Source organism: Callospermophilus lateralis, chromosome 15 (genome assembly GCF_048772815.1).
Source record: "Callospermophilus lateralis isolate mCalLat2 chromosome 15, mCalLat2.hap1, whole genome shotgun sequence".
Lineage (NCBI taxonomy): Eukaryota > Metazoa > Chordata > Mammalia > Rodentia > Sciuridae > Callospermophilus > Callospermophilus lateralis.
Genome location: NC_135319.1, coordinates 46,325,351 through 46,351,166, shown reverse-complemented (window position 1 = coordinate 46,351,166; position 25,816 = coordinate 46,325,351). Strand labels below are relative to the sequence as shown.

The 25,816-nt window shown below is 35.9% G+C and overlaps 1 protein-coding gene and 1 non-coding gene across 3 annotated transcripts in view; one reads left to right on the top strand and one right to left on the bottom strand.

Moving 5' to 3' along the window:
* The window catches only part of Adk (adenosine kinase), a 479,685-nt gene that overhangs the window by 6,461 nt on the left and 447,408 nt on the right, over positions 1–25,816 (bottom strand). The gene's annotated exons all lie outside the window — the stretch shown is intronic.
* LOC143381681 (U6 spliceosomal RNA) lies at positions 16,491–16,597 on the top strand. Its single transcript, XR_013088854.1, has one exon. It is a non-coding gene; the product is annotated as a U6 spliceosomal RNA (small nuclear RNA).

Below are 25,816 nucleotides of genomic sequence, written 5' to 3'. Positions count from 1 at the left end.
TTACTATTTTAACAGTTTTTAAAAGTACAACTCAGTAGTCTTAAGAGCATTTAAAATGCTGTGCAACTATCACCTGCACTTATTTTCAGGACTTTTTCATCACCTTCACAGAAATTCAGTACCCTTACACAATAAACTCCCCCTTCCTCTTCACCTCACTCTCCGGGAACTGCTGTTTTACTCTCTGTCTCTGAGAATTTGCCTGTTCTAGGTAACTCAAATAAGAGATCATACAATACCTGTCATTTAATGTCTAGCTTTTTTCATTTAGCACAATATTTCCAATATAATTTATTAATAAATAATTTATTAGTTGTTGATGGACCTTTATTTATTTATATGTGGTGCTGAGAATCGAACCCAGTGCCTCAACATGCTAGACAAAAGCTCTACCACTGTGCTACAACCCCAGTCCTCCAATATAATTTTAAGTTTAGATTTTTAATTATTAGCCTGCCCAAAGTGCATTTAAAAATTTTTAATAAAGTATTTATTTTTTAGTTGTAGTTGGACACAATATCTTTCCTTTTTTTTTTTTTTTTAATTTTTATGTGGTGCTGAGGATTGAACCCAGGGCCTCACACGTGCTAGCTAGGCAAGTGCTCTCTCTGAGCCACAACCCCAGCCCCAAAGTGCATTTAAAAAAAAAAAAAAAATTATTTGTTAAGAATCTTGCCAGGGGCTGGGGATGTGGCTCAAGCGGTAGCGCGCTCGCCTAGCATGCGTGCGGCCGGGTTCGATCCTCAGCACCACATACCAACAAAGATGTTGTGTCTGCCGATAACTAAAAAATAAATATTAAGATTCTCTCTCTCTCCCCCTCTCTCACTCTCTCTTTAAAAAAAAAAAAAAAGAATCTTGCCAGGTACGATGATGCATACCTGTAATTCTAGTAGCTTGGGAGGCTGAGGCAGAAAAATCCTGAGTTCAAAGACAGCCTCAGCAAAAGTGAGGTGCTATGAGGTGCTAAGCAACTCAGTAAGCCCCTGTCTCTAAATAAAATATAAAATAGGGCTGGGGGATTGACTTGCCTTAGACATTTTGCAGTGACATTGCATGTAAGGTGACCTTGCTCAAGGACCAGGGCAGATCCGGGTTTAGGGCGGTTCCAGGTTTAAGATTATTCCTGCTGGGAATAGGGCGTATCCTGCTGCCTGAGTTCCCCTTGAGTTCTCCTGGGATTCAGAGAGTATTTGGGAGGCAGAGGAGTATTTTGGGCAGAGAGCGTGGATTTCCCCAGAACGTGTTTGGAGAGGGCCAGTGTGAGTTCGGGAATAAAGAATTGCTGTTTGAATCTACAAAGCTGTGAGTGGCTCGTGATTGTGTGCCCAGCCAGACTGCGGCAGGGGATATGGCTCAGTGATTGAATACCCCTGAATTCAATCCCTGGTACCCCACCCCCCAAATAAAGAATCTTAAATTCAGACAAAATAAATAAAAATAAAATTAGTATATTATACTATGTATACTATATTATGGAATAAAAATAAAAAGCACCTTCACTCAAATGTGGTTAAGTTTTGCTCCATTTGCATGGGTTCTCTTATGAATTTTTCCTCAACTATTTGAGAGTGAGCTGCATTAACATGGCTTTTTATCTCTAAATTCTTTGATGTGCTCTTCTGAGAATGGGATATAATCTTATATAGCCACAGTCCAGTTATCAACTTCAGTAATCTATTGTTCATATTCTAACTTTGTCAATTACCCAATAATGTCCTTTATAGTATTTTCTCATTGGAAAAATGAAACCTGGTTTAAAAATTTAACTCTATGTCCTTTTAGTCTTCTTTAATGTGGAACATTTCCTCAGTCTTTCTTTGACCTATGTGACATGGACATTTTTGAAGAACAGTCATTTCCTACCCCCTTTTTAATAACGTCATTCTAATTTTGAGTTTGTCTGATATTTATGTATTATTGGCTAGATTACTGCATACATTATTTTGTGTCCTTCTCAGGACATGATACTGAGAGGCACATTATTCCATCTGCTGTTCACTGTGTAATTAATTTGACCACCTGATCAAGATGCTGTTCTATTTCTCCATTATATGTAAATATATTTTTTTTTTCCGTTGCATCTAACAAATAGTTTATGACTCTGTTCCTCATCTAAAGTGTCCATTCCTGTTTTCTCTGATGAGTGGATGCTAATCCATAATGGGGCAGGGGCATGGTATGAGTAAAGGAACTTTGGATTGGCCAAAGGGGATGGAGGAGAGGGAGGGGACATGGGGATAGGAAAGATTGGTGGACTGAAATGGGCATCATTATCCTAGGTACATGTATGATTGCACAAATGATGTGACCCTACTTTGTAAGTGTGACCCTACTTTGTAAGTGTGACCCTACTTTGACCCTACAACCAGAGAAATGAAAAATTGTGTTCCATTTGTGTACAATGAATCAAAAAGCATTTTGTTGTCATGTATAACTGATTAGAACAAATAAAATAAACAAACAAACAAATAAATAAATAAAGTGTCCATTCCTGGGGTAGCGCTCATGCCATGTGCAAGGCTCAATCCCTAGCACTACACATGACACAAGTCCTCATCTCAGTGTAGATTTTATATATATATATATATATATATATATATATATATATATATATATTTTATTTTTTTATTTTTTTATTTTTTTTATTTTTTTATTTTTTGGTGATACCAGGAATAGAACTCAGGGCCTTGTTCAAGTTGGGCAAGTACTCTACCACTGAGCTACATCCCCAGCCCTTTTTGAGACAGGGTCTCTTTAAGTTGCCCAAGATAAATTTGGGATACTCCTGCCTCACCCTCTTGAGTAACTGGAATTACAGGTGTGCACCACCATGCCCAATTCCTGGTTCCATTCAAGATTCTTAACTGAAGCAACTCAAATTGTGATGATTTTCCCATTCCAGCACATCATTTGCATTTACCAAAGTTAGCCCTTTGCATTTTACTGTAAGCAAGAAATTACCCCTTTCTTCCATCTATTATTTTAAGAATCTATTTATTGTAAGTAAAGATGCAGGGCTGGGGATAAAACTCATTGGTAGAGTGTTTTCCTAGTATGAACCAGGCCCTGGGTTTGATCCCCAGCCCTGCATTAACAAATACACACAGGGACTGGGGCTGTGGCTCAGTGGTAGAGCGCTTGCCTGGCATGTGTGAGGCCCTGGGTTCGATTCTCTAACTGTATAAATAAATACATAAATAAATAAATAATAAAATAAGGTCTGCCAACAACTAAAAAAATATTTTTAAAAATACACACAGTTGGGGCTGGGGTTGTGGCTCAGTGGTAGAGCGCTCGCCTAGCATGTGCGAGGTCCTGGGTTCAATCCTCAGCACCATATATAATAGAGGTACTGTGTGCAACTACAACTAAAAAATAAATAAATATTTTAAAAAATACACACAGTTTTTTTTTTCCTACAATAAGTTTCATTTTAGTATGTTTATTATGGACAATTTCTTAACAAGTAATTTATAATAAAATATCTTTATTAATATTAAATGCATTAAAACCTAAACATCATGACCAAGCTAAATACATAATTAGGTATGTGCCTCTGTGTTGTACAGATTTTTAAAAAAATTTTTTTTTAGAGAGAGAGAGAGAGAGAGAGAGAGAATTTTTTTTAATATTTATTTTTTAGTTATTCGCGGACACAACATCTTTGTTTGTATGTGGTGCTGAGGATTGAACCCGGGCCGCACGCATGCCAGGCGAGCGCGCTACCGCTTGAGCCACATCCCTAGCCCCCAGATTTTTTTAAAGTATTTTATTTTATTTTTTTAGTTGTAGTTGGACACAATCCCTTTATTTTATTTATTTTATATGTGGTGCCGAGGATTGAAACCAGGGCCTTGCACGTGCTGGGTGAGTACTCTACTGCTGAGCCACAGTCCAGCACCTCATGTACAGATTTTTAAAAAATAATGGTTTGTAATTCTTCACAGCCCCTGAGTACTAAAAATGTTCCACTTTTTGCTAATGGGAGCCCCTTCATGCTGGCTCTTGTACCCTTGGTCCTGCTTATATTTTTGGGCATTTCCTTATTCTCCAGGTATACTCTGGAATCCGCCTTTTCTCCAAGGATATCTGTTTCCTTTTAGCAAGGAATGGGATTAGAGAATAAGATCTAGGTGACAACTGGGCTTTTAGTGCTACACTATGCTAGCAAACAGACCTAGGAAGCATGCATACAGGTATACACTTAAACCCATAAATATGTGTGCATACATATGTGTATACTGACAAATTTTGCAAATTGAGTTGACACCAGTTCTTATCTCCACAGGGCTCTTCCCCCACCCTTTTCCCTATTCCATGTATATTCTTTCTTCTACAGTCAGAACCCTAGCTCCCAAGAATATCAACACATTTATTTAATCAATTTTGTAATACATGTGAAATAGCTTCAGAATCATTTTGTTTCTAGGCCAGGAGCACTGCTGCATTCCTATAACCCTAGCTATTGGGAGGCTGAGGCAGGAGGGTCATGAGTTCAAGGCCCACCTGGGCAATTTATTGAGATGCTGTTTCAAAATAATGTAAAAAGGGCCAGGTGGAATGGTGGACCTCTCCTGGGTTAAATTGCCAGTAGTGCTCCTCTCTCCTGCCCTAATCATTTCATCCCTAACTATAAAAAACTCAAACCTACTAAAAAGGATTCAGGACTGGTTTGCTTTTCTCCCACACAGTCAGATACTATGTTCAGTATGTTACTTAAAGTAATTCTCTTTTTTACCCCCTTTTGGGGGGCTTATTCTACTTAAAAGATTGGAAAAAAAGTTAAGCTCACCTGTTAATAGTTTGTTTTCAGTATTATCTTTTCCTTTTTGAGTTTTTAGTTCTTTTAAAAATAAGTAGAACATTAACATGTTTCTAAAAATAAAAGTTCTATAAAAGATATATGTGGGGAGATGTCACTCTTTTACCCTGTGCTCTCCTATCAGTGAGTAACCAACTTCACTGTCTCCTGAAGTCCTCTGGTAAAGGGAAGCACAAATATTTATGCTTACCAACAATCACAGGAGGAGGTACCACACTATACAGACTCTTTTGAACTTTGATTTTTTTCATTTAAAAATATCTCCTGGAAATCATTTCACATCAATCCATAGAGATTTTTTTTCTTTCTTTCTTTCTTTTTTTGGTACTGGGGATTGAACTCAGGGGCACTCATCCACCGAGCCACATCACTGGCCCTGTTTTGTATTTTATTTAGAGACAGGGTCACACTGAGTTGTTAAGCACCTCATTGTTGCTGAGGCTGGCTTTGAACTTGTGATCCTCCTACTCAGCCTCCAGAGCTGCTGGGATTATAGGCAGGTGCCACGGTGCCCAGTGAGATCTTTTTCCTTTTTCATTTAGCTGTGCTAGGGATTCAACTCAGGGCCTCACATATTCTAGGCTAAATGCTGTAGGACTGAGCTACCTCCTCGACTCCTCCTTTCTTTTTCCCAACTGCATAGTATCTCAGTATGTGGACACACTAGTTTATTCAATCAATTTCCTATGTGTGGAGATTTATACAGTCTCTAATGTTTTGTAATTATAAGTAGTATCACCATTTGATTATATATTTGTGTGTTGTTAGGGGTGTTCTTGGTGGAAGTGTATGTGTGCGCGCGCGTGTCCGTGTACCTGTGTATGTGTTTGTTAGATATTGCCAAATTCCCTTTCATAGAGGTTGAATCATTTTGTATTTCCATTAGTAATGCATTAGTGCCTATTTCCCTACAACCTTACCAACAGAATGAATTGTCCAGCTTCTGAACTTTTGTCAGTCTCAGGGGTTAGAAATGATAGTTCAATATAATTTTAATTTGTGTTTCTGACTATGAGTGAGATGGAACATCTTTTTATATGTTTGAAGAACAAATTTTTCTGGGAATTGTTTTTAAATTTTGCCCCTCCCTCTATTTAAAAAAATTCTTTACATTTTAAGGTATTATTCAAAAAATGTATTTTTCAGAAAAAATACCAACAATAATAGGGTATTAACCTTTACAAAAACTGTGTTAGCAAGTAAACAAAGTGTTTATTCATGTTTGAATCACTGAAATATTGCCTCAGGCTCAAAGTGTACTTGGTAAACATTATAGCAGATAAACATGACTAGTAGAATTAAAAATTTTAAAAAGCAGTTTGCTCTTTTTAAGTAAAGATTTTGGACTTACCAAAAATCCAAGAAGCAAAATCTCAAATAACTGACTTGGTATGTGTGTTCAATATGAAAGTCTCTTATGAGCTCTTTTTACTAGTGCCATTGCCTGTGTCTTATCAGTAAGTCACTTGAAAATGTAGGGCAAGGATCTGAATGTATGCTTTTCACGTAGCCAAGGGACCAGGAATTGGAGGAATTACACAAGGAACACGTTATCCCCATAGGTCTACTTTGGCTCCTTCTCTCCTCTGATCCTTTTAAAGATGGGCTCATCCCAGGGCCTCTCAGGCTTTTTCCAGCTTTAGGCTGTGTTATGGATGCTAGGTTCTCTAGCCGTTGAGGCTTAAGGTGAGTGAGAGCTTCTTGCTGATACTGAATTTGGTTCCTAGGGTTACTACTGGCAGGCTCTGAATCTTGGGATATAATCTTTCCAAATAAACCTTTGTTCATTAACAGTGGATACAGCACACTGTCTACTGATTGACTTTATTTAGACTTTACTGATGCTGAAGAATGTGATCCATTTTTGCTCAGCTCTACCTAGTGGCTGAGATGAAGCCTGAAATATCAAATGGTGTAAAGAGAGGAAGTGCCAAGCTGATTTCTACAAATCTCACAGAGATGGAACTGCATAGGATTTCCTAATGTAAGCAGTCTAAATTCTACATAGTTACAGTACATGAGGTGCAACATCTTGAATTTTCTTAGTGTCTTGTATAGAGAACTGAGAAATACTTTTAGTGGGTATGAAACCTTTAATGGAGTCACTTAAAAAGAGGAAAAAACCAAAATCTCAGTTCTTTCTTTTCCATATACATCTCTTTCACTAACAGTTTTCATGGTGACTGGAACTAAACCCAGTAGACTCTAACACTGTTTACTCTATATTCAACAGCAAAAAGCACACTAGCATCATAAATGGGGAAGAACAAAGTTTTTTATTATAGGTGTATACCATCGTGTCCACCAAGATTTTAATATTTGAAGAGTGTAGGTAATTTGTTTGGCAGTGTTGCTCTATGTGGTCTGTCTGCTGTGTTCTCATGATTAGATTTGGGTTTAATATTTTTAATGGGAATATTACATAAATGATGCTGTGTCTCTCTCAGGGATGTCCCATCAGGGGGCATCTGTTGTTGCTTTGTCCTATCCTTTTAGTGATGTGTGATCACTTGCCACATTTCTCCTTATAAAAGTTATATGCTTTGTGTGAAACCAAAACAACAACAAAAAAGAACCCAATAACCTTAATAGTGACCAGTTAATTCCATCAATGGAATAATATAACCAGAATGAGGTAGCTCAATATGTGCTAATATAAAACAATCTCCAACATGAGGGCAAGTGAAAAAGCAACAGTTTCTAAGAGTAAACACAGCATACTCTCATTTCATGAAAACTGGAATATATATATATATATACACATACACAAACTTGTACAGGCACATAGTATTTTTGGATGGATACAACAGAATCTAGTAACCAAAGCTAACTCAGAGATGGGAAATAGAGAATTAGGGTGGGAACTTTTCATTTTATCTATATATAGATATGTGCACATATGCTTTTTTTTGCATTTCCTGTAATTTTCAGACATTATTTATGAACTAAAAAGAATATTAAGCCTGGCACAGTGGCACACGCCTGTAATTCCAGGTACTTGGGAACCTAAAGCAGGAAGACCTCAAGTTTGAGGCCAACCTCAGCAACTTAGTATGAGTCTGTCTCAAAATGAAAAAATAAAAAGCTGTAGTACCTGGGTTCAATCTCTAGAACTAAAAGAATGAAAAAATAAATGAAGTATATTAGGGATATTTTCCTATGTTTTTAAATATTCTTGAAGACCACACTTATATTATTTATTTAAAAATATTTTTAGTTGTAAACAAACACAATAACTAGTTATTTTTTAAATATTTATTTTGTTGTAGATGAACACACAGTATCTTTACTTATTTTTATGTGGTGCTGAGGATTGAACCCAGTTCCTCACACATGGGAGGCAAGCACTTTACCATTGAGCTACAGCCTCAGCCACTAGTTATTTTTTATGTGATGCTGAGGATCAAACCCAGTGCCTCACATGTGCTCAACCACTGAGCCACAATGCCAGCCCAAAGACTGTTTTTAAATGTGGCTATAGCATCATTTATTTAATAGTATTATTGGACATTTGGGTGATTTCAAAATTTTTTATTGCTATATCATTGTGATAAATATTATTTGAATTTTTTTTACAGTTGTAGATGGACAGAATGCTTTTATTTTAGTTGCTTATTTTTACGTGGGTATAAGGATCAAACCCAGTACCTTACATGTGCCTGGCAAGCACTCTCCCACTGAGCTATGGCCCCAGCCTCTGATGAACATTCTTATGACATTAATCATAAGGCATATATTTGATTTCCTTAGGATACATTTACTTAAGGGTAACTGAAAAATTTCAGGATTTCTTTTCAAAAAATTATATTCCCAGTAGCACTCTGGCTATTAAAAATATATTTTTTAATATTTATTTTTCAGTTTTAGGTGAACACAATATCTTTATTTTATTTTTATGTGGTGCCAGTGCCTCACCCACGCTAGGCGAGCACATTACCACTTGAGCCACATCCCCAGCCCTAAAAATATTTTTGATTTGATAATTTGAAAGGTGAAAGGCAGCACTGTGTTTTAATTTACAGTCATTTTTTTTTATTAGAGAGAGGTTGAATACTTTTTGCTTAATTCATATGCTCACTGATCATTTGTATTTCTCCATTTCATGAAATGTCTGATAACAACTTTACCTATTGTTCTACTGGGGTATTTCTCTTTTTTCAGTATTGTAAGAGACAATCCCGGCTTGTCCACTGTATATGTTGTATATGTTGACTTGTCATTTGTTTTTCTTTCTTTCTTTTTTTTTGGCAGTGTTGGAGCTGAAACCCAGGACCTCACACATGCTAGGTAAGTATCACACTAAGCAACATCCCCAAACCATTTGCCTTTTTTATTATGTAAATACATTTATCTTTTCTTTAATATTTTTTTCATTAACACCAAATCAGGTAGATTTTGGCCTGTCTTTTCTTTTAGTTTATTCATGGTAATTTAACTCTTTATCTGGAAATTATTTGGGGGCATGGTGATTGGTAATGATCAAACTTCATTTCCCTCCAGAGTTGTATTTTTGTTTCATGACCAATTACTTATCTATTCCATACCTATAGTTTTTAAAAATGATTTTAGATTTTATAGAAGAGCTGCAAAGAGAATACAGAGTGCTCTTTTGTTGATTTCAAATCCCGACTTTATTAAAATATAATATGTATTGTCCTTCCATTTAAAAAATTTTTTTTAGTTGTAGGTGGACACAATACCTTTATTTTATTTATTTATTTTTATGTGGTGCTGAGGATTGAATCTAGTGCTTTACACATGCTAGGCAAGTATTCTACCACTGAGTCTCAACTCCAGCCCCTTGTCCTTCCATTTTTAATCTTTAGTCAGATCCATGCAACACATTTGAGGAACATGTTTATTCAAAATAGTAAAAATTAAAAACCATGTTTCAAAAGATAAATTTCCAGAGTTGAGGTAATTTTATTTTCTTCTGTTTCCTTTTATCTTTTCAATATTATGTAATAAGCAATATTACTTTTTTTAAAATATATTTGTTTTAGTTTTAGATGGACATAATATCTTTAAGTAAATAACTTATTTTTATGTGGTGCTGAGGATAGAACCCAGGGCCTCATGCATGTGAGGCAAGTGCTCTACCACTGAGCTAAAACCCCAGCCTGCAATATTACTTTTATAATAAGCTGATAAACATCATTTTAAAAATAACATGGGAACATTTAACTATACAGAAAAATGGCTATTAAGAGCAACTTCAACAGATTCAGCTAAATGATGAGCTATTCTAACAGTTTTCCACTCATGCCTTTGGAGTTCATTAATAATTGTAACCACTTGGGACAGAGCTTTTCACAAAGTAAATCAGTATAAGTATCAGTATAAGTACAACAAAATTGGTCACTTCTTAGACAATTCCTCAAGGACATAAGGATCTTCACTATTTTCTGTATTCTACTCTTAGCTTTAGGAAATACAGGCAGTTTTACAGAAGACAATTTAGAAAGTTCCTGAGGGAACCTTAGAACAATCTTTTTTTCCCCCGAAATAAAATCTTGATCTACAGAAGTTTCATGTCAAGTAAATCTGTCCCGAAGTAGAAACTCAAGGACTGGCCAGGTGTGGTGGCGCTTGCCTATAATCCCAATGGCTCCGGAGGCTGAGACAGGGGGATTGTGAGTTCAAAGCCAGCCTCAGCAATGGTGAGGCCTTAAACAACTCAGTGAGACCTGTCTCTAAATAAAATACAAAATAGGGCTGGGGATGTGGCTCAGAGGTCGAGTGCCCTGGAGTTCAAACCCCTGTACAAAAAAGAAACTCATGGACCAATGCTTCCCTCAGGATTGCTGAAAGAATTCCTAAGGGAATTATGTAGAAAGGATCCTGTACTTCGTAGAGCCAGAGTGGTTATCATGCAATATTAATGAAAACATGTTTTAGCAAAAAATGTGAAGTCATTAGTCATAGGTCACAAGCCTCACCTTAGAAGAGTGTAACTGATGAAGCTGGGAGACACAGACTACACATATAAAACCAAGATACTGGCAGAGTAAGATAAATGGAAGAAAGATTTTTCTATGTGGGCTTTTCTGTTTTTCTTTCTTTCTTTTTTTTTTTTTTCAAACCAACAGACTTTATTTTTTGGAGCAGTTGTAGGTTTACACAAAAACTGAGCAGAAAGTACAGAGACTCCCATAAACTCTCTCTCTCTTCTCCTCAACCCAATTCCCCTATTACTAAAATCTTGCATTAGTGTGGTACATTTGTTATAACTGATGAATCTATATTATTATTAACCAATGCCTATATATTTGGGTTCATTATTTGTGTTGAATATTCTATGGGATTTGACAATGCATAAACCACCTATTTCTACTATTAAAATATCACCCAGAACAGTTTCACTGCTAACAGTGCTCCACTCACTTCCCTCCCTTCTCACTCCCAGCTTCTGTCCGTCCATGGCAACAACTGATCTTTTTACTATCTCTACAGATTTGCCTTTTATTCCATATAGTTGGAATCATACAGCACGTAGCTTTTCAGATTAGCTTCTTTCATTTAGGAATACAAGCTTAAGTTTCCTCCATGTCTTTTTATCAGCAGAGTCATATTTCATTGTCTGGATGTGCCACAGTTTGCTTATCCATGCACCTAGTGAAGGACATCTTGGTTGTTTTCAAGTCTTGTTCAGTTATGAATAAAACTGCTATAAACATTTGTGTGCAGGTTTTTTTGTGTGTAGACATAAGTTTTCAACTCATTTGCACAACCAAGGAGCACAATTGCTGGATCATATGGTAACCATATGTTTAGTTTTGTAAAAAACTGCCAGACTGTCTTCCAAAGTAGCTATGCCATTTTGCATTTCCACCAGCAATGAAGTTCCTGGTGTTGTACATCTTTGCCACATAAGCCACACATACAAACTCAAGATGTTGGTAAAATGAGATAAAAGAAAGGTTTTCTCAGTTAAAAAAATCATCTTAATAATTACTTAAAAAAAAAAAACCTTCCAAAACAAAATGGACTGTTTAAAAGTGTGTGTGTGTGTGTGTGTGTGTGTGTGTGTGTGTGTGTATTTATTTATTTTTTGGTACTGTGGATTGAACCCAGGGCTGCTTTACCACTGAGCTATATCCCCAGCCATTTTCATTTTATTTTGACAGAGGGTCTTGCTATGTTGTCCAGGTTGGCCGTGAACTTGTGATCCTCCTGCCTCGGCCCCCTGAGTGGTGGGGATTACAGGTATGTGCTACCATGCCTGCAAAAGTATATGTATTAGATCCCAAACTCACTTATCTATTCCAGTCGTCGGTCAACTCATCTCCTTTATTGTATGTTTGTTGTTTTCAGAAAATTAAATGATTCATTCAAGTGGGTGTTGTGGCACAAGCCTATAACCCTAGCAGCTCAGGAGGCTGAAATAGAATTGAGAGTTCAAAGCCAGTCTTGGCAACAGCGAGGTGCTAAGCAACTCAATGAGGCCCTGTCACTAAATAAAATACAAAAATAGGGTTGGGGATGTGGGTCAATAGTTAATTGTCCCTGAGTTCAATCCCTGGTACCACCACCACTACCACAACAACAATAATAAAAGAAAATTAAATGATTCATCTCATGTTCTCCCCGACTTTATCTAATCCTTGAGGACTGAATGCAATGATCTAAATAATCATTGACATTCCTGACTACTACAATGCTATGATTTCCCTACCTCTATCACTTGCTTTACCCATCTCATTCATTTAAACCATCAATGTCTTTATGTACAAGTAATATCAAACTTCACACTGTATAGTAGTGATAAGTTAATTACATAGTTATTAAGAGATATGTGGGAGCAGTAACATAAAAAGTTTTTGCATAATTACCTTGTTTTTAGAGGCATTACTATGTAATTAAAGCAAATTTGATATAATATTTTAGCAAGCAACAATACAAAATTCTTTTTCCTGCTTTTCCTTCCACACACAAAAAATTGTTCTTAGTCATTTCTTGGTCAATAGCTTTTCAATTCTTTGTTTATTTTCCATCTTTCTTTGATATGTGCCCTTTAGAGATGATTTATGAGTTCTTCTAAACTGGCCTGTTTAAAACTTACCTTCTATATCAAAAGTTACTGGATATAAACTGTTACATGGAATATGAGGTAGTTAACTTAAAGGCTTCATTTTTTTTTTTTTAAGATTGTATTTTTGTACCTATTGCTGCTTTAGGAAAGGGCATAAGATATAAATTAAAACTGAATAATTTGAATCCTTAATTTAGTAGACTTACGCCACTATGACTTCTATGCTTGATTTTTATATGAATTGATTAAGTAAAAATAACAGTGACAAAAGATATAAAATAATTCAAATATGAGTAACATATACTGTTTTTCTTTGAGGATTTTATGCTTTGAGAGAATACCATGTATGCACTTTTAAAAATGGCATAATAATTCAATTTGGAGATATCAAGAAATGCTTCCTGGTGAAGGTGACATGAACTGGGTCTTGAATGAGCATCATTTTGCAGAGATGGACATTGTCAGCAGAAGAAAAAAACAGGTAACTGTAGACAGGACAAAGCATGTTTTAGAAAATAGTAAAAGATCAGTTATAAACTATGTGCAGGAGGAGCCATGCCTGTAATCCCAGCTACTCGAGAGGCTAAGGCAGGAGGATCACAAGGTCAGCCTGGACAACTTAGTGAGACCCTGTCTCAAAATAAAATAAAAGGGCTGAGGATGTAGTTCAGTGGTAGACTGCATGCCTAGCAAATATTATGCCCTGGGTTAAATCTCCAATACTGCAGGGGGAAATTAAAAAAAAAAAAAAAAAAAAAAAAGTCAGTTGTATTTGTATTGAAAACATGTCTGAAGAGGCAAGATGGGGACAGAATGTCAAGGATCTTGTAGGATATGAAATGAATTTTATATTGCAACCAATGGAGAGTCAGCCAAAATCTTCGAGCAAGGGAAGCCCATGATTACATTGCTTCTGGGCAGCAAATCCTGGCACAAGTAGGGAGTATGAATTTGCTAGGAAAGAGACTGTTACCAGAGACTTCCTAGGAGTCTCCTTCAATATTCTAGGAATGGTTCTTTTTTTTTTTTTTTAATTTTTTTTTTTATTCAAAACATTACAAAGATTTCAGAATCACATCGGTTACACATCCACATTTTTACATAATACCATAATAGTAACTGTTGTATTCTGCTACCTTTCCTATCCTCTAGGAATGGTTCTTAAAGTATGGTGCTGGACTGGCAGCTTCAGCATCATCTAAGCCCCACCACAGACTTACTATGGATTCTAGTTTTGTGCTTAAACTGTGGAAAGCATTTAAGGCCAGAAAGAAGACCAGTATAACTAGAGTATGCAGGCAAAGGTAAAAGTCTCAGGAAAAATGCTGGAACAGCAGATCATATAGTTCCTTTTAGACCACTATAGAAGCTTAGATTTTCAGTCTACTGCAATGAGAAAGCATAGCATGCTTATAAGCGGATGAATTAAATAATTTAACTTCTTTTTAATGATTATTTTGGCTACTTTGCAGAAAATGGAATGAAAGGCCAGAAAGAGTGAAAGCATAGAGATTGATTAGGAAGCCACCGCAGTAAGTAGAAAATGGTCTGAGCTAAAGTCATGGCCAAGAAGTGGATGCGGATACACTTAAGATACAATCTTACAACTAAATCTAAAGAACTCCCTGAAGACAGAGGGGATGGAAAGATTCAAGAATGACTCCAAGGTGTCTAGCTTGAGATGTGAAGCATCTGATGTTCCATGTATTGTTGTGACAGATGGATCTTGTTGTTAGGAACATTTTCGGAACTGTAAATAAGGGAAGAAGGACAGAGACAAGACACGCAAACATATATTTTTATACAATCCACCCATCCATTATCCTTTTAAGACAAATAACATCACATCTAGCATTGTAGAGGGGCTTAGCTGAGATTTTTTGTGAATCTGAATCAACCTTTAGTACTAACTGGACCAAGGGCAAACAACTTATGGTTCTTCCAGTGCCCAACTTGTAACAATGCACAAAAGGTGAACTGAGCTAACCTAGCATTCTCTTTCAGGGACCAGAATGGAGGACAAAGGCAGGCCAGTAAAGTGGCTGTGAGGCTGGAAGAAGCAGACATGCAAGGCAGCTGAGGAACATGGTCAAGTGAAGCACTGGAGTAAAGATCCATGGATACCTGCTGCTCAGGTCTGCAGAACTGACTTGAATCTGGAATTACCATTTGGCTCTCCCTTCAGTGAAAACCTCCAGTTTTGATTCTTGTTTGAGATTCACTGAGATTCTTCTTATAACAGATAACAGTGAATTCTTACTATAAATCAGACACTAGGCTTTATAAACATGACTTCATTTAACTTTGATAAAAGCCCAAATGAGGGCTGGGGTTGTGGCTCAGCAGTATAGCACTCACCTTGCACATGTGAGGCCCTCAGTTTGATCCTCAGCACCACATAAAAATAAATAAATAAAACAAAGGTATTGTGTCCAACTACAACTAAAAAATAAATATATATATAAAAAAACCCAAATGAGGTAGGTACTCTTTATCTTCATTTGTATAGATGAGGAAACTAAGCTTTAGAGCTATTAAGTAGTTTGTTCACAGTCTCTGCTGTACTGCTATAACCAAGTACCCGAGACTGAATTATTTATGACAAACACATTTATTTTGTTTAATAAAATAAACAAAAAGTTCAAGATTAAGCCAGGTGCGGTGGTGCATACCTATAATCCCAGCAGCTTGGGAGCTAAAACAGGAGGATTGTGAGTTAAAAGATAGCTTTAGCAACTTAGTGAGGCCCTAAGCAACTCAGTGAGACCTTGTCGCTAAATAAAATATAAAAAAGGGCTGGGGATTTGGCTCAGTAGTTAAGCACCCCTGGGTTCAATCTCTGTTACAAAAAAAAAAAAAGAAAAAAATCAAGATAAAGGCACTGGCATTAGGTGTCTGGTGAGGGCCTTCTGTTCATATGACAGAAAGTGGAAGGGAGTGAGAAGAGAGCAAACTAGGGGCTGGGGAGGTGGCTCAAGCAGTAACATGCTCGCCTGGCATGTGCGGGGTGCTGGGTTTGATCCTCAGCACCACATAAAAATAAAATAACGATGTTGTGTCAACCAAAAAACTGAAAAATAAATATTAAAAAATTTTCTCTCTATAAAAAAAAAAAAGAAGAAGAGAGCAAACTAGCTAAAAGTTGCATGAAGTCTCTTTTCCAAAGAGCCTTAATCCCATTAATGGGTGAGCCTAATCGCCTCTTAGTGGCATCACTTGAATATGAATTTTGGAGGGGACACAAACTATTAACATTCCTCAAATTAGTTAAGTGTGGTACCAAGACTCAAACACATCTTTTGACCTGTTGTCTTAATTACCATACTATACTATGCTATAAAGTCTTCAATAATGCTGTGTGATTCCTTACCAGAGAAATAAAAAAAAAATTTGTTGATCCAAACTAGGTGAAATAGGTTTGTTGCTTTTATCCAAACGAATCAGATTAAACAGTGCCCTGAAGCTGATGCATGGCTGCCCTACTGTATCTTGCCTCTTTCCCATGTCACAGGTCTCCTCACATAGATGTCATTCTCTAGAAAACTGAATAAATAAATCACTGTATTGTGGGGATTTTGAAATGCACATTTAAAAATAAGATGATATGTTATAAACATTAAATCCATATGCTCTGTACTCACTTCAGCAGCACATGTACTAAAATTGGAATGATGCAGAGAAGATTAGCATGGCCCCTGTGCAAGGATGACACGCAAATTTGTGAAGTGTTCTATATTTAAAAAAGAAATCCATATACTTTCTCCTCTGTCTTTGAATACTTGAACATAGAAGAAAGATCTAAATACAACTGTGAAAAATAAATGTTCTCCTCTACTGTTTGAAAAGAGCTCTAGTGGTATTCTTTTTTTTTTTTTTTTAAATAAGACTGTGAGTTTTTTTAATATTTATTTTTTAGTTATAGGTGGACATAATATCTTTATTTTATTTTATGTGGTGCTAAGTATTGAACCCAGTGCCTCATGCATGCTAGGCAAGCGTTCTACCTCTGAGCCACAACCCTAACCCCTCTAGTGGTATTCTTTTATGTAACAAAATTTTACAACATGCTACCTTCATGACTTAAAGACTGAACTCAGGATAGCATCTGGCTTAGAACTACATGAGCATATAAACATAGGATATAGCATTTCAAAAGTCAAAGAAAACCCTCAACATCTTTTATTGTCTTTCTGACAGTCTGTTATCCTAGGCTTTAGAATTGGTCATCCCTCAAATATCATAATTTTTCATTAGTAATGTAGGCAGCCTAAGGCAGTGGTACAAGAAGGCATGAGAAGTTTACTTGAAGCACTGAATAATCTATTATAGAAATGGAGAGGACACATTAAATATAATAGCTAAACTTACTTTTAATATTTTTTTTATGTTCATCATCCTGAGTGATCTTTTTCCAACTATGATGTTTTTCCAGTCATTTACATGAGGACAGGTAGAGTGTTTATATGAAGACTTTCATCAAGCTCAAGGCTAATGCATTTTCTACAGAGGGTAAGCAACTCTTCACTTTGATTCATTTCTTGCTCAATATACACTAACTTTTATCATTAAGATGACAACTAGAAGCCAGCTAGAATACTTTAGAATCTTCTTTTTTTTATATTTTCCTTTCCAATCAGTATGCATTTTACTTTTTTTTTTTTTTTTTTGGTTAATGTTTTTTAGTTTTGATGGACCTTATTTATTTATTTATTTATGATGCTGAGGATGGAACCCATTGTCTCACACATGTTAGGAAAGAGCTATATCCCCAAGCTACAACCCCAATCTCCTTTTCTTTTTTTTTTAGTTGTAGTTGGACTCAATACCTTTATTTATTTATTTATTTATTTATTTTTATGTGGTGCTGAGGATTGAACCCAGTGCCTCATGCATGCTAGGTGAGCACTCTACCACTGAGCCATAATCCCAGCCCCCCATCTTCTTTTAATGAAGGTATTTAGAAAACCAAAATGACATTGATAGTTTTATGTTTCTAGGTCATGCTGTGGGCAAAGACATGTCAGTGTACTAAAGATGATAACAATTTTTTTTCCTACAAGGACACATTTTACGTTGTTTTATAATTATTTTACCAATTCATTAAAGGTGATTTTTTTTTCAGAAAAAAAATGCATGCATTTCTCTTGTTAGTATGAGTGCAGATTACGATCTCTTTTTTTTTTTTTTAAAGAGAGAGTAAGAGAGGAGTGAGAGAGGAGTGAGAGAGGAGTGAGAGAGGAGAGAGAGAGAGAGAATTTTTTTAAATATTTATTTATTTTTTTTAGCTATGGGTGGACACAACATCTTTGTTTGTACGTGGTGCTGAGAATCGAACCCGGGCCGCACGCATGCCAGGCGAGTGCGCTACCGCTTGAGCCATATCCCCAGCCCAGATTACTATCTCTTTACACAGGTTTTGGCTCTAATTGTATTTTAGTGAGAGCCTAATTACTAGAAAGAGAAAAATCTAAAAAACTTTAGCCATTTTATTCATATGTTTAAAAAGTCACAACCCTGAAATCTTTCTGTACCTGAAAACACTGACAAATGCTTGGTTATTATTACTAGAGCAAAGTTTTAATAAAAGCTAATTAAGCTACAAAACTCCCAAGTGGTTAACTGATTTTAGGGGCTAAATTTCTAGTACTTCTAATTATCCTCTGATGGCTTTACTTAGTGTTTCACAACCATGACAGATGACAATGAAAAACTGCAGTGAAATTCATCCATCCTGACACTGTGCTAAGCATCAGCTTCTCCCTCTCCAAGTAAAATCAATACTCTGTTTGAGTAAACACGTTTACAGCTTTATTAGGATGTCTTGCTTGTTCTGTAACAGCTACTTGAAGCTGTGGTAACAAATCGACTCAACTCAGTTAAACCTAGAGAGCTGGGTAAGAGGCCCATCGATAAGGTTGTTATAAAAATAAACTGCAGGAGATCAGAAAGCTGGAGCAAACAGTCTGGTAAATGTCAATATTTTCCCTTACAGAGGATGACAAAAACAGTGAGATAATGTGGGAAGTCCTTTTCCCCCCTGAAAAACGTTTCTGTTTCAATAGGATAAAAGCATTTCTACTTTTTGTGCACAGCTCTTCTGAATGAAATTTTCACTTCCTAATTCTCATGTGAATCCAAAATAGTAAGTTAAAATAAATAATTTGCATTTTTCATGCCATTTCACATTCTTTATTTCCCTTAATATTTAAGAGACATATTTTGGGCTTCACTAGCTTTATAAAATAGCCTTTTCCAAGTTATCACGAATATCTGTGATGGTTCAACTTTAACTTCTTTTCATTAAAGAAACAAAAGTTTTGTCATTCACATTTGGGAAGTCATTTCAATGGAATGTTCACTCCTGTACTAGTTATCTATGAGACTGATGTTATGTCTTTAAAATTAGGCCTTCCATGTTTTTGTATTTAACAAGAGTAGATTGTGCTGGATTTACGTAGGCTGTACAACCTCTTGAGTAGTAGTGGTGAGTATAAAATATCTGCTATCTATTAGGAGCAAGTCTCCATTGTGGGCCCAGCTCTACCAAAAAGACTCATTCTCATTTAGATGTCCACAGGTTGCTCAAAGAAGTAACATCTGGCAGGAAATTCCCACTTCAATTTGGCTAGCTTAGACTATCCAGATGTGACAAAGTAATGGTTTTCCCTTGCTGAAAAGTGCTTGCATGTAAACTTTTTTTTTTTTTTTTAACATTCTATGTAGTCTAGTTAGTAAATTTTGTTTTGTTTTGACTTCATAAATTGACTACCATTACCAACTAGTCATGAGCTCACATAACAACTTGTAACCCATGTTTGAAAACTCAGATCTTTTAGGGGAAAAAAAATCAGCAAACATTAAATTTTGAAATAACTTAAAAAGCTAATGTGCCTGCCAGGGTAAGGTCTGTCCTAGCAGGTATTTGCATAATGAAAACCAAAGCTTAAGTGGTATCAGATGGTGCAATGGCTGACTGGTATAGGAAGTCAATTCATAGCTAAAGTTCCTTCACAATAGGACAACACACACTCCTAACATAAAGTGCACAACTAAGAAACAATGTATGTAATATATAGGCTCAGGGGCATTGCTGCAGCTATGAGAAAAACTTTAGTGTCTTATAGATATATCTGTCAGGATAACTGATTTCCTCTTTGTGGTGGCTGAAACTGGAAACTTGTTTAGTGCTACTAACATAGCTCGGAACACTGTATTTGAATTTATTTTCTTCTTCTTTTTTTGTTTTTTTTTAAGAGAGAGGAGAGAGAGGGGGGTGGGAGGAAGGGAGGGAGAATTTTTAAAAAATATTTATTTATTTATTTTTTAAATTTTGGGCGGACACAACATCTTTGTTTGTATGTGGTGCTGAGGATGGAACCCGGGCCACACGCATGCCAGGCGAGCACGCTACCGCTTGAGCCACATCCCCAGCCCCTGTATTTGAATTTAAAACAAAATCCTTCCATCCAATTTAAAAATACTTATTGGGGCTGGGAATAAAGCTCAGTGATAGGAATGTTTGCCCAAGGCTGGGGTTCAATCCAGAGTACTGGGAGATGGGAACAAAGACTTATTGGGATGAGGTCATTGCTGTTGGAATAAGATGATACTATGCTATTTATGTGAGGCTGTACTTACGCCCTTACTCATAAGCAAGAAAACTAATTTTGTTACTATTTGACTCAATTATTAAAAATCCTGTATTTGACAATTTCTCATAGGATGATTCTAAAATTTTAAAAGTTTTTGATGAAGAAAACATTCAAATTTTTTTTGCCTCACGCATGCCAGGCAAGTACTCAACCACTAAGCTACAACCCCAGCCGCAATGATGATGGAAATATTTTAGCTTGCCATTTATTTCATGAGCTAGAAATAAAACATATATATCTGAACTCCATAAAATGTCAATATTAACGGGATAATTAAGTGAAAAATATATTAAGCACCTGTGTTTATAGCCTAGGTTGAGGAACTCACATCCAAAGTGAGAGAAGGTGTTACTTTAGTAATCATATTGCAATTTTTTTTGTTTTATTCAGATTTTTTCTGATATTACATAGTTTTATAATATCAAAGATTATATTTCATGCAAATCACCACATAGTTTGAAATATTCTGTCCAATGATTTACTAACCATGGTCTTAAGGTTGGCTAGGTTCTGTATCAATGCAACCCACATGTGACTTTGTTTACTTTAAATTACATTAATTACAAAGTCAACAAAGGGCATTGTAAAAATATTTAAACATCATTGAGATATGTTTTGATGTCATATGTCAAAAAGTGACCATTGCATTCTCCCACCTCCAAGTATACCCACAGCTAAGTGGTATGTTTCTCCATGGGACTTTTATATGCATTTATAAATATACATACAACTTATACACATAAGATCACTTAAAATAAAATATAAATGTCATCATATCATACTTATCATTCTGTGACTTTTTTACATTCACTTATGAAAAAATCATCTAGAAGGTTTCTGTGAAGAAATAGGCTAGATATTAGGTAAGCCCAAAATCTAACACTTGAATATCATCACTATTCTAATTTTTTTCCCTAAATTTTTATTTATTTCAGTTGTTGATAGACCTTTATGTTTTATTTATATGTGGTGCTTAGAATCAATCTAGTGCCTCACACATTTGAGGCAAGCACTCTACCACTGAGCCACAACCCCAGCCCCCATCACTATTCTATTTTAGAACCACAAAAACCTGGCCAAATAATTTTGTAGAATTAACAACTAAATATAGTTGATAGATAGGTCTTAGCCTTTTGGATTTTTTATAGAACACTGAAATTTTCCCCAAAAGATTTTAGGGATAAACTTAAGTTTGTCAAACTTTAATTATGCTAGGTAAGAATATTTAAAAACTTTCATTATTTCTAATATTATTAACAAATGAGAATAATTTAACTCCCCTGAAGTAGAAAGGACAAGATTTAAGGATGAATACATTCAATTTTATGAGAGCTTACTAAATTACCTCTACCTTCATTCATATTGACACTGACTCATAAAAACAGACTGGTACCAGTCCATAGACCAGTGTTTAGAAAATCACTTTGGCCAGTTTTCCTCACTTAGAGGGCAAGATAAGATGATAAAGTTGTGGAATGTAGTACAGCAAAATGGTTATGGGTAAAACTTCTGGGTTAATGTTGAGTTTGAATCTTGGCTTTTAATGTGATCTTGGGCTGAGTAGTTACTCTTATAAAATTCCAAGACCAGAGGGACAGATTTGCAGAACTAAAAAAATGGGCCAGGGGCAGTGGTGCAGGTCTATAATCAGGAGGTTGAGACAGAAGGATCGGAGGGAGTTCAATTCACCCTCAACAAAAGCAGGGGGCTAAGCAACTCAGTGAGACCCTCTCTTTAAATGAAGTACAAAAGAGGGCTGGAGATGTGATTCAGTGGTCATGTGTCCCTAAGTTCAATTGCCAGAACCAAAAAACAAAACAAACAAAAAAAAAAATGGATTTTTGCTTTAGATCAGTGTTTTGGAGGTGGTTAGTTATGCATTAAAAGCTAACAAGTATGGGCTAGGGTTGTGGCTCAGCGGTAGAGTTCTCGCCTAGCAAGTGCGAGGCCCTGGGTTTGATCCTCAGCACCACATAAAAACAAATAAAATAAAGGTATTGTGTCCAACTACAACTAAAAAATAAATATTTAAAAAAACAAAACAAAAAGCTAACAAGTACACACTGTACGAATCAGATAAAGTAGGTGAAACTGACTAGATCCATGTAATAGCAGCTGGGATCCACTAAAGGATTCAAAATAATTCGAAGTGGCTCACTAATATTCTAATTCAGGAAACCCCACATATATATTTTGCCATGTCAAAAGTGTAAGAAAATGAACTTTAGAAATTTTACTTATGACATTCCTGTGAGTCTCTGCCACTAAGTGCAATCTCTTCATGTTTAACATCTTTTTCTTAGAAAAATAAACAGGAAAACTAAGGTTATGTTTGAACTTTTAGTGTCTGATTGTCTGATAGTCTCCATGATTCAGACAATCTCTGTCTTACTAAAATAACTACAAGATAAAGACTTTTGAATTCCCTTATCTATTTACAATTGCTTTTAGATGGAGGCCATCTAGGATATTAGATCTTTGAGGGAATATGTGTGTTTTCTGAGGAATTCCAGATTTTATCCTAAAATTATCTTATATTTCATATGAACTAAAGTGATCTCTCTCTTTTTCTCTCTTCCTCTCTCACAGCTGCAGAAGGCTTAAATAATTGTAAGCAGGGTTCTTAGAATTGGGTCCTGGTTCAACTTCAGCTTATCTAAGTCTCTTGATTTATAACACTAATATAGCATGTAATAAAGCATTCTGTTTTGTAAGGGTGTGAATATCTTTTCTCTTTCCTTGCATTCTTAATCTGTGGTGAATATTTCATGTTCCTAACAACCAAGTCAATTCCATACTTCCTTTGTTGATTTTAAGGCAATTTTTTGTTTAAGCAATAAAACACAGAAGATGTCCTACTTAAGTAGAAAGAAGGAAAGGTGGTATTATTGCTATAGGGATATTTAGCAGTGGGCAGGTTGGTCACCACCAAGTATATCCTTAAGAGAGAGTGGGTCATACCTAGGAAGGTTTTGATTTTTGAGTGAAGAAGCGTAAGAAACAATGGGCTGAACACCCACCAAGTTATTTTCTAGTCTTCTGAGTTGAAAAGTAAATGAATGGATGGGTACAGAAAAAAGAACAAGTCACAAGAATTCTGCACTATTTCCTTGCCCACCACTATGAAGCAGCAATTAAGAACTGGGGAGGAAGCTACAAATGTTTGGGAATAAACGAACATGGCAAGGATAGAATATACTTAGATAATTAGAGAATCTGCAGCTCTCCGAAGTATAGACAGGTGCTACATGAAGAGGAAGCAGCATCCTTGTGCTGCAAACAAAAAATTTTTAACCCAAATCCTTTTCTAAACATGAACTAGGAAATGAACTTAATACTCCATTTTATTATATGGGGAATAGGATAATTATTTACATTTTGATTGCTAAGTGGCCTTTGCATATCATTGGTGAGCTTTTTTTTTTAGATTTTTTTTTTTTTTTAAAGAGAGATGTGAGAGAATTTTAATATTTATTTTATTTTTTAGTTTTCGGCGGACACAACATCTTTGTTTGTATGTGGTGCTGAGGATCGAACCCAGGCTGCACGCATGCCAGGCGAGCACGCCACCGCTTGAGCCACATCCCCAGCCCCATGGGTAATCTTTTTTAGGATAATACATTTCCCCTGCTAAGGCTGTGATGAGAATTTTAAAAACAAAGGCACCCAGAGGAAGCTGGTTACCTTACTATCACTCAAAATAAAATATTCTAAGTTATAGGTGGCTCTTGACCATACTTTAAAAAAAATTATTAGTTTTAATCTGTTACATTGAGCATACTTTTTTTTTTTTTGAGCATACTTAATGAAAGGTTTTATCCTAAGAATGTTGGTCCTTAGGTGGGGTCACTAGTCTTTTACTTGAGAATAGTATACTTGTGTCTGGACATAATCTGTCAAAGGTATACTCATTTTCAGTCTAAAGATAATGTGTAGGTCTAGTTCAGATACTTATAGTTCCCATAAAATAAATGACTAAATAGTATTAAATTAACACAGGCTGGTATTGACAGCCCAGTGGGAACATATTGATTAGATACCCTTTCATGTTATTTGTTATGATTTTTCTTCTCAGTTTCATTTACTGGGAAGACATAGAGGGGAAGAGATTTCACTGGGAACAATGACAATGCCTGTCACAAAATGTTCTCAATGTTTCCATTTGTTACTATGGCAGTGACAAAGAGGTTCCAAATGAAAAGGCAGACCTGCTGTGACAAAGCACAGCAGGACAACAGAAGAAATTTTCTCCTGACCTGGGAAATTAGGAAATCATACTTAGAGATTATAGAATTGTCTCTATTTCAAAAGGTACAATCCTAGCACTTGGGCTTTTGAGAAAGAATGTGAAAAGAGTAGTTTCATCAGGGCTGGCCAGCGACAAATAAAGAGCAAAGGTTACCAAGTGCTTAAGACCTCCTAATAGAACAAGGAGGTATGCTTGTTAAGGCTACAGGGATTTGTCACTGTAACTAAACCCCTGAAATTGAACTACGAATTTATGTACACTTGGTGTACTTATTTAAAAATTATACATGAAAATCCATGATGAAGTCAGGGATTGTATATCTCTTAACTGGCTAAAAGGAACACATAGCACCCTTAAACTGAATTATGCTATCAGCTCATAGTAGCTGGAGGATAGTTTATCTAAAAATTTGAAATTTATGAAAAGAAAATTATTGTTCTTTGATGAGTTAAATCACCATAAAGTAGACTGGAATATAGATATGCCAAGTCACAAAAGACAGAAATACTCTTAGACCAGCAAAACTTGAAAGTAACAGGATGAATATATTATCTGTCTAAAGATAGAATATGTCAATCAGAAAGGAGATATGTTAATCAGGCAATGAAGCAAAGAAAAAGAAACTACTTAGTAAATGTTTAAGTTGCCAGAGCCTCTCCATCTGTCCAGGATGGAGTAAGTTTTAACAGCAGGATTAATTTCTAATCCCTGTAGAAAGGCTCTCCCTGGTGTGGAGATGGGAGAGGGGGATTTTAATCAAGGGAATTTTCAGCATTTGCAACTAACAAGACCATTTCTATTTAAGATGATTCCATCAGGTAGCTTAGCCTAGTGCTATTAAACAGTTGATTTATATAACTTCCTTTATTCAGATTCCATATTAACCAAGCTATGATCTGGTTTTCTGGATCTCTGAATGCAGTTGATTCTCCTGAATAGGAAATAGCTCTTGGTTCACTCTCACCAGGGACTACAGTCCTTCATTTCTACGCTTTCGGTTTCTTTCTTTCTTTTTTTTTTTTGGTACCAGGGATTGAATTCAGGGGCACTCTGCCACT